This window comes from Azolla caroliniana, unplaced genomic scaffold (assembly GCF_043228905.1).
Source record: "Azolla caroliniana isolate FFs.n. ecotype wild unplaced genomic scaffold, voAzoCaro1.0.p SCAF_245, whole genome shotgun sequence".
In the NCBI taxonomy this organism is placed as follows: Eukaryota; Viridiplantae; Streptophyta; class Polypodiopsida; order Salviniales; family Salviniaceae; genus Azolla; species Azolla caroliniana.
This window is the reverse complement of record NW_028230680.1, coordinates 30,180-39,487: the sequence shown is the minus strand read 5'-3', so window position 1 is coordinate 39,487 and position 9,308 is coordinate 30,180. Positions and strand designations below refer to the sequence as shown.

At 48.3% G+C, this 9,308-nt stretch overlaps 2 non-coding genes across 2 annotated transcripts; one reads left to right on the top strand and one right to left on the bottom strand.

Moving 5' to 3' along the window:
* Positions 1-8,041: 8,041 nt before the first annotated feature.
* LOC147848733 (U1 spliceosomal RNA) lies at positions 8,042-8,206 on the top strand. Its single transcript, XR_015531883.1, has one exon. It is a non-coding gene; the product is annotated as a U1 spliceosomal RNA (small nuclear RNA).
* An 895-nt stretch (positions 8,207-9,101) lies between these two features.
* LOC147848732 (U2 spliceosomal RNA) lies at positions 9,102-9,308 on the bottom strand. Its single transcript, XR_015531884.1, has one exon. It is a non-coding gene; the product is annotated as a U2 spliceosomal RNA (small nuclear RNA).

Sequence of the window (9,308 nt, the reverse complement as noted above, 5' to 3'; positions counted from 1 at the left end):
GGGGGAGATGCAAGGGCAAAGACACTACCGAAACGGGCAAAGGCAAAAAAACGGTTGAACCCGTAGGTAAGAGAAGAACCGGTAGAGGTGGAGACAAGAAGAAAAATGAAGCCGAGTCGACGAAGGAAGTCGGCACATCCGAACAGGTCGGAGTGAGCGGCTATGAAGAAGAAGTGTACACTCAGGAAGAGAAGTGCATGCTATGCGGAGGTCATCATGATCGTAATGGCCATGATGCGGAGTCGAATGAAGAATTCGACTTCGGTGAACCGGCTGAAGAAGCCAAGGAAAGCACGGAGAAGGCCAAGATTCGGACATGGTCCGATGTGGTGAGAGGCCTGAAGCCGAAAATCGAATCGGAGGATACCGATTCAGACAAGAGCTGGAACGAGTCGGAGACAACCAATTCGGATCAACAGACGGATCCGGATGAGTCGGATCAACGAGAGGCCAAGGAGACACGGACGCAGCGGAAGTTGATGCCATCACGGTGGAACCGATGGATCGGCAAGCGTCGGAGTCATAGCAGCGAAGGAGCTGAGATGGGCCTATTGAGCAGACATGCCGAAGGTCGAGGCGCGTAGAACCAAAAGGGTCGCGGCAAACGGGACCAGACCGAACAAGGACGCGAGCAAGGCGAAGCGACGCCAGGAGAAGTCGGTTGGAAGAACCGGCTGCCACAGAGGTTGACACTACGACCCTACCTCAGGTTGAGCTTGAGGGGGAGTGTTGAGCGGCAAGCTCAACCAGAGCCGAATCGGCTGAATAAGCCTGAGCCGGTAAGCGAGATGAATCGGTATGCCGGTGAGCAACCAAGTCGGTAAGCAGTAAGGACCAGTGAGCTGGGGAGCCGGTATGCCGGATCCAATCTGTAACCGGAAGCCTAGTATAGGTTAGACTACTAGGCAGTTATAGTCTCGTAGTTAGTGTCAGATGCTCGTGTGAGCATTGAAGTACACCATACTTCTAACAGTCCCGTGTGGACTTGTATAAATAGCGCTGATGAGCGCGTTGTAGATACAGAGCACAGAGTATTCATATAATTTTGGAAAATAGTGTGTTTTGCTCTCTCTCTCTCTCTCTCTCTCTCTCTCTCTCTCTCTCTCTCTCTCTCTCTCTCTCTCTCTCTCTCTCTCTCTTGTGTATTGTTCTTTCTAACGCTTCCGCAAGCAATCTTCTACAAGAAAGCTGGTGGCGGCGGGAAGCGGGACCCGACTACGCGGGAGACACGAGGAGAGTCCGGGAGGGACTCAAACAAAAGACACCCGAATTTCGGCAAGCAACGAAACAAAGACCAACCCTATGGGATCTTCACACCGATCCGGAGACTCCGGCTATTCGGCCAACGTGGCAACGTAAGACTGAGAGAGAAGGTTGGTGGCAGCAAGGAACGAGACCCGGCATCGACAATAGTCGACAAGACGGAAGTTGTCTAAGTGCGAACCCCCTACTGGTCGGTTACGTTTTCTGAAGGAGCCAGTAAGGGCAAGTACGGGCGGTGTGCCAAGCTAAGAAGGGCACACCCAGAGTTGAAGAAGAATCGTGCAAGTGGCTATCGACGACCGAATCGGAGCACGAGTAAAGGACGGCACGCACGCGGTGGTGCCGGGAACGCGGAAAGGGGTGCGCGATGAGCTGCACGGGTCGAAAACCGGGGAAGATACAGGCCGCAGAAGGATCCTCCACGCCCGCTTCGGAGGTCTCAACGGCTTAGTCGAAGTGGCAACGACTGGCGTGGCAAGCCAAGCCCGAGATGACAAGCTGGTGGGGGCAAGGGGACGACGGCGAGCAAAAGGCTTCAACCCGGCGGCAACGGCGCAAGACGAAAGAGGGGCCAAGCAAGCTACTACGAGTATTCCTCGGACGTAGAGGACACCCACAGGCAAAAGGGAAGCGGTGGTGCCGGGACTTCGCACGCACCGACTCTGGAGACTCTAGCATCTGGCCCGAGAGCCGTGTGAGACCGAGAGTGACAGACGGTAGCGGCGGCAAAGACGGCGACCAAGACAACGTGGCAACGGACTGAGGCCAAGCGGGCCGTTACAAGTGCTCCTCAAGTGGAGGACCCCGGACTTACGGAGAGCGGAGCGTGCATTCGGCCAAGTGAAAGGCCAACAATGAAGTGCGCGTGCTACGAGGTCGTGATGAACGACCTATTGACGGGTCGAATGGGCCTACGGAGAGGTAAGCGCACGAGGATGAACCGGACCCAGACGACATGGATAGTGACAACGATCGGCTTGGAATGGATGTCGATCCAGAAGGTGAAGGATAAGCGTGGGCCGGTCTTCTCCAGCAAGAGTCCATTTTGGCGCATATCGGTGGATGCACGGTTAGGTGGGGGCAGATGTTGTGGAGAAAACCGTCCCTAGGTGGAATCGGAAAATAACGGGAGAATCGGCGGAGTGCATCGTGTGTGCTCACCCTTGTAAAACGTGTGAATAATAGGAGTCAAGTCGGGACAAAGAATCCCATTTAAGTCGGGATTTATGTCACATTGTAATGCGTCCCTCTCCTTGTTCTATAAAAGGAAGGGAGCACCCTTTGTGAAAGGGTTGCCCATTTTGATTCATAAAGGGTATACCATTTCGTGTTTTTCTAGGGTTAGCTTCATTCTTCCTTCTTTTGTCTCCTTTAGTCTTCTCCTTCTCGAGAAGTCGAGCTGCAACTATGGTAGCAAAGCTGTTAGGTTAACTTCTCTTCTTCTAAGTGTAACCGGCTCGTGGCCGTGGTAGTATCTTCCCCCCTTTGTAGGTTTACTTCGGCTCGGCTTCCTGTGCAAGACCCCGCTCGGCGCGACAAGCCCAAGAGCTCCCCAACGGCGGCTTGGCGTCAGACAACTGTTGTGACCTAACTTACCTTAGTCCGGCTCGGAGCCGGAGTTGTAACTGTTCCATTGTAATATATATATATATGTTCGGTTGTGCACATTCGCATCTCTGGTAGTGTTGGGTGTTTCCACCCCTTTGTTTCCTGTGCATAAGAGTCGGTGTAGTGCGCACGCCCTCTCTCTCTCTCTCTCTCTCTCTCTCTCTCTCTCTCTCTCTCTCTCTCTCTCTCTCTCTCTCTCTCTCTCTCTCTCTCTCTCTCGTGTTCGGTTGCATCCAGGCCGTATCTGGTGTTGGTTTTCTTGGCATCCCTTTTCTCCCTCGTCCGAGACCCCCGTGGTCCCGCCCCTTCTACACACACGCGTGTAATAACGCAACACCGGATCCCGAACAGTTAGCACAAGGGCTTGAAGAAAGGTATTGTTCTAGTCAGGCTGTTGGACAATAGTAATGAGTTGACGAACCCACAGACTCGGACACGTACACACCAGAGACAGAATGGGTGCGTAGCGAACAACAGCAAGCAGGAACTACGTGGAAATACCCAACACAAGAAGAGACACAACAAAATACTAATGATTAACATAGAATGAATGTTTACAACCGGACTTGGCCGGCAATGGTGCTCTGAACTACGACCACCACGAACACCCATAGAACGATGAACCTCTACTCGGGAGCTCACGAGCTTCCTGCGTGAGCAGAGGCTTCACCTCCTTTCCCAGATCAGCACGAAACACACACACATAAGAAAACAGAGAGCGGGGAAGAGAGAAAGAGAGAGAGAGAGATCGGTACTCAAACCGAGAGCACTTCGTCCTCCCCGATCATGGATCCTTAAAACAGGCTCAAGCCTCCCCTTTAATAGCACAAGGGGGGGGGGGGGGCGTTACATCGTGATCATTGTTAGAGATCCCCCCCTGATTTCCTCACATCAAATCCCCGTATCCTCTCTATCCGTGCGGGTCTTTAAAGTGCCCATTAAATCCTACTCCCTAGTACTCACTAGTCCTATGCTATTTACATATGTTTGTACCTAACACTTAATTCGTGTGCATCCGTGCACACACACGTTCACGCGCATCCAACTCCATTTCTTCATATGGTCGGAAGCCTTCATGACAATGCCATCCGATTTGACGCGAAGGTCCTTAGTGAGCGACACAAAGGATACGCCCATGTTTAGCGCAAACTATGTAAATACTCCCTAGTACTCACTAGTCCTATGCTATTTACATATGTTTGTACCTAACACTTAATTCGTGTGCATCCGTGCACACACACGTTCACGCACATCCAACTCCATTTCTTCATATGGTCGGAATCCTTCATGACAATGCCATCTGATTTGACGCGAAGGTCCTTAGTGAGCGACACAGAGGATACGCCCATGTTTAGCGCAAACTATGGGGTATTGTTTCGGCGGTAAAGGCCGACAAAGAGTACCTGATTGGGATGAAGGTGATAATCGAGAAAGACTGCCTCCCGATCCTTGGGATGGTTTCCAGATGCGCGACTTTTGACCTGGCAATGCTCAGGTGGATCACATACATTAAGTCCCTCGATCCGAAGATACGACACATCTCTGGAAAGGATAATGCCATGGTTGACATGCTATCGAGAGGGTGATACGACAATGAGAATGTCATGCTATCAGAAGACGAGGATGTTGGCATGGACTTCTTCGAGTCAACTTAATTGTCATTAAACAGGCGAATCACTCCAACCTTGAACAAGTTCAACAAGGATGATTACGACGAGGAGTGGCCTCGTATAGGACGGTTCCTAAGCACGATGATAGATGATGCATTGTGGATGAAGGAAGAGGTCGGTCGAATCCAGAGAAAGGATTACAAGTTCTTCTTGCGAGACGGGGTGATATGGCAGCATTCGAAGAGGAGGAACAACCCACCACTCTGGGTGGTGACGCGGGCGAAAGACTCGTCAATGTTGCTGTTGGACATCCACTAGAGTCCCTGGTCCGGACACCGGGGAACGTGAGTGACTTTCGAAAGGCTGAAAGAGAAGTACTGGTGGTCGGGGATGTACAAAGATGTGCATCATTTTGTGTCGATGTGTGATAGTTGCTAGGTACATTTCGGAGTCGGGCACCATGACAAACTGTACCCGACCTACTCGTCGACCATTCACTTTAAGTGGATGGTTGATATATTAACGATGCCGACTGGTGTAGGACAGATCCAATACTTGGTGTTAGCAAGAGAAGACCTGACGAACTAGGTAGAGGGCTGAGCATTAACGAACAAGACGACTACAACGGTATGTCGGTTCTTGATCGAGGATGTGATTTGGCGAACGGGAAGGTTGAAAGAGGGCACGAGCCGATTGTCAAAGCGATAGTATGAGCCTACGACAGACGAGTCGGAAATTGGCCGAGACTTCTTACATATGCACTATGGGCCGACCGAACTACGCACAATTCTATAACCGGATACATGTCGGCCGAACTCATGTTCGAACAAAAGCCGATCATTCCAGTGGAGAGAACAATAACATCATGGACGTCGGTCGACTGATTAGACGAAATGAGCCGGGAAGAGTTGCTGGTTGCGCGGATTCGACAACTGGAGAGGCATCTAGAGGAAATGGAATCGGTGAAGGCAAAGTTAAAGGAGGCGAGGATGAAGAGTAAGGATCGGTTCGACATGACGCACCGATTGAGACCAAAGAAGATCAAAGAAGGCGATTGGGTGCTGGTCTACGACAACAGTCTCAACAATCAACACAAGTCGACTCAGAAGTTCGCATGACGGTGGTTCGGGCCATACGTGGCGACGAGCGCCAATGACAACGCGACCTACCACTTGGCGGAGCTCAATGGAACAAGGATAGCAATATTGGTTGCAAGGAAGCAAATAAAGGCCTTCAAGAAGGGACACGAGCCGGAGCCGGATCCAGATCCGGATTTGGAGGTGGAGGAAGAGGATGCCTACAAGGACATGGAGCTAGACGAGCTATAAGTGACGAGGCTAGAAACTCAGGAAGTTGGGGACGACGAGGCGAGGAACTTAAGAAGTTGGGCACGAAACAAGACCATGAAGACAAAGATAAGAAGAGCAAGGAGACAAGATGGCGCGAAATTAGAATACTATATTAATTTGTCAATGACTGGTGTTGAATCCCTTGGAAGGTATGAAAGAGATTACAAGTATTTATACAAGTTCTAAGATTGAGTATCTCTAGAATATACCTAACAAATATCTCTAGATTATACATGTTTAGAATACACCATAAAATATTTCTAGAATACACTAAAGGCTCTAGAATATTCTGGAATGTATATATACTAGAATATACAATACTCTATTATATACAAATACATGCTCATATCTAGATGGTTAAGCATGACGTTCGTTTTGTAGATGTGAGGTTGCAGGTTCAATCCTCACTAACTACGTATTTGATGTGATTGTGTCGTGTGACAACTATATTCCTATTGTTGAAGTGGCCAAGGGACACTACAACTCCACAATCAGTAGGGTCTTTGACTTTTTATTGCTATAACCTTTTTAGATTTTATTTACATTGATCTTTTTACATCTTCCCCTTTCCCCCTCATTGCCCTGCATTCCTCCTTTGGTCTCGCCACGTGACAACATCCACCTCGTGAAACCCCCACGTCCACCCGTATACGCCAAGAATGGGGTGACTGAAGGTGGTCACTTGTGGCCGCCATCGCTTCCCAATGCTTGCTCCTCGTCGTCATTGTCGTCGTGAATGCCATCGAGGTCTAGCATCTCGTCCTACCGCTTCTTGAATATCATACCTTTTTTTCCCTACTATCTAGTTTAGCGAGGTCGTACACGATCTTTTCATTCTCGTTGATCACACATACGGCACAAACCATGACCACATGAACTTCTTCTTTCAGTTGTGTTGGTCTTCGGGGCAGTTGTGGCACACGATCGCCCAGTCTCCGTCATCGATCTTTCTTGGTCGTAGTTAATGCGTATTGTCAAATCTCCCCTTGGCAGGACATTGCCACGTACGATGTGATCATCTCTTCTTTGTGCGTTAACACCTTTAGACCATACACGAGCTCAGTTGGCATGAACCCTTTTGATGAGTTGTGGGTGGTCCTCTCGACCCACAAGGAGGCCAATCACCATCCCTTCATTCACAAGCTCAGCCAATAGCCTTGTTTATCGGACCGTGCCCAAGCTCTATCTTCCCATTGGCTTAAATGGGCTATTAAGCAATCGTAAGGGATAGGTTAACTCCTAGTTGCTCGAAGAGCTATGTGGCTTCATTGGCATTGAACTCTCACATGCTTGCCACTACATTCTCCACACACCCGTATAGGCATATGGTGTTTTGAAGCAAGAACTCACACATTGTTGCCGTAGTACAAGGAAACCATTCAACAACCGAGTAGGGGCCACTAAATATTATCGATAACAAGAACATGTTATAGTACCACCCATGACGAGAGAACGTCGATATTCCACATTGACTACATCCCATTATGATATGTGGTGGTGTAACCCATGTTAACCATAAGATTAGTGCGATGGGTGTGAATGTTGTACAAATTGGGATTGACAGTATTCCACGTGCCTCAAATGTTGCATACAAACATCAGAGAATTTGTGCAGGGTGGGTCGAAATGATGGAAGTGGGAATCCGTATGACATACGCTCAGGTAACATGAAACTTTTTGTTCTAGACCGATGGTTGATTCTTTGATGCTTCTAAGAACACAACCCAAAGTTCATTGTATGTTTTTTCGTTCAACCATTGTCCATGCGCAGGAAATCTTGTGCAACAAAGTGCCAAGATGTGTCGTCACAAGTGAATTTGCCCAAGGAATGAAGACTACATGTGGACATTTTGTTGGTGTCGTGGCTTGGAGGATAATTGTAAACTTTCTTGGACAGAGGAGTCATTCAATCGAACCATTAAGGCACACTTCTCGGCGTTGGAGGGAGCCATGCATTCGACGCATTTTCCCTAATGTAACTCCACATGCATAAACTATTTGTCGACCATGTGGAAACACCATGAAATAGTCGAGAAAAAGTTTCGTAATTTGTAGGCACGGCCCCACCGTGTGTGTCATGGGCCATGGCGAATAAATACAAAAAAGAGCAGAAATGGAAAAGTGTAGATAGAGTATATCTTCTATTTGTCCCACATAGAGAGGACGGGGAGGAAGGGAGCTATAAATCGAGGGCTGTGAGCTGCAGGAAAACATACTTACCTGGGCGGGGTCTATCGGTGATCAGCAAGGCCGATGGCTTAGGGCCGGCGCCTCCATTGCACTGCCGGAGGGGCTGTTTGCCCTAGCATCTCCCCAATGTGGGAGAGTGCACGTCATAATTTGTGGCAGTGGGGGCTCGCGTTCGCGCGGCCCCCTTCTCAAATAATCCAAAATTCAACAAACTAGCTATCATGGTAATGGATCTATATAGAATAGAGAGAGAAGAGAGTATCATGGAATTGTAAATGAATGTAATTCCTCACCCAATTCCCAGCGGAAAATAATCCAAAATTCAACAAACTAGCTATCATGGTAATGGATCTATATAGAATAGAGAGATAAGAGAGTATCATGGAATTGTAAATGAATGTAATTCCTCTGATTGTCATGGAGAAATGAATGTATATATATAATAGCGCGAGAGCATCATGGAATTGTAAATGGAGCCATATATATAAACCAGTCTGGGTGGGAGAGTGCAGGTCATAATTTGTGGCTGTGGGGGCTCACGTTCGCGCGGCCCCCTTCTCAAATAATCTCCAATCAATTAAACTCTGAATGTCCGAAAATTGAGTCTACCTGGACTGCGTAATGTGTAAATGACGTATGGGGTGTATATACTTTAGATGTATGTTATGTAAATAACAGACGTGACGGGGTAGAGGGAGTACATGTATGTGATGTAAATTAGCACAGCTGGGGTGGAGTCGTCATGGATAAACAAACGATAGGGTAAAGATGGAGGCAAATATATAATAGTCAGATAGAATCATGGAGTGGATATGAGGCATAAATATATATATATACATCAGTCGGGTAGGAAGCATCACATGGCATGTCTATACAACCCTGATCACTCCTGGACATGCTAGATGCCGCCAAAGTCTTACCATGATACGGGTGTGTAGAATCATGGGTACCCCAACCATTGGAACTGTAGGCAAACGGGCAGTTATTTACCAGCCTTACACTACCTATTGCTTGCATTATTGATTTATTCATCATTTATACTTCAAGAAATAACATTTTGTTCGTGTTTGTAGTTGGGGGAGGGGGGGCGCGCCTATATGACCTCGGCGTCAGTGCAATACCAAGGCGACGCACGCAGCTCCCAGAGACAGCAAGCTGCCTCGAACGGGTGCTGCCCCCATGAAAGAAATTAGGTTAATATCATGTGACCTTATAGGCCACGTATCAGATATTAAACTGATAAGAACAGATACTACACTTGATCTTAGCCAAAAGGCCGAGAAAGGTAT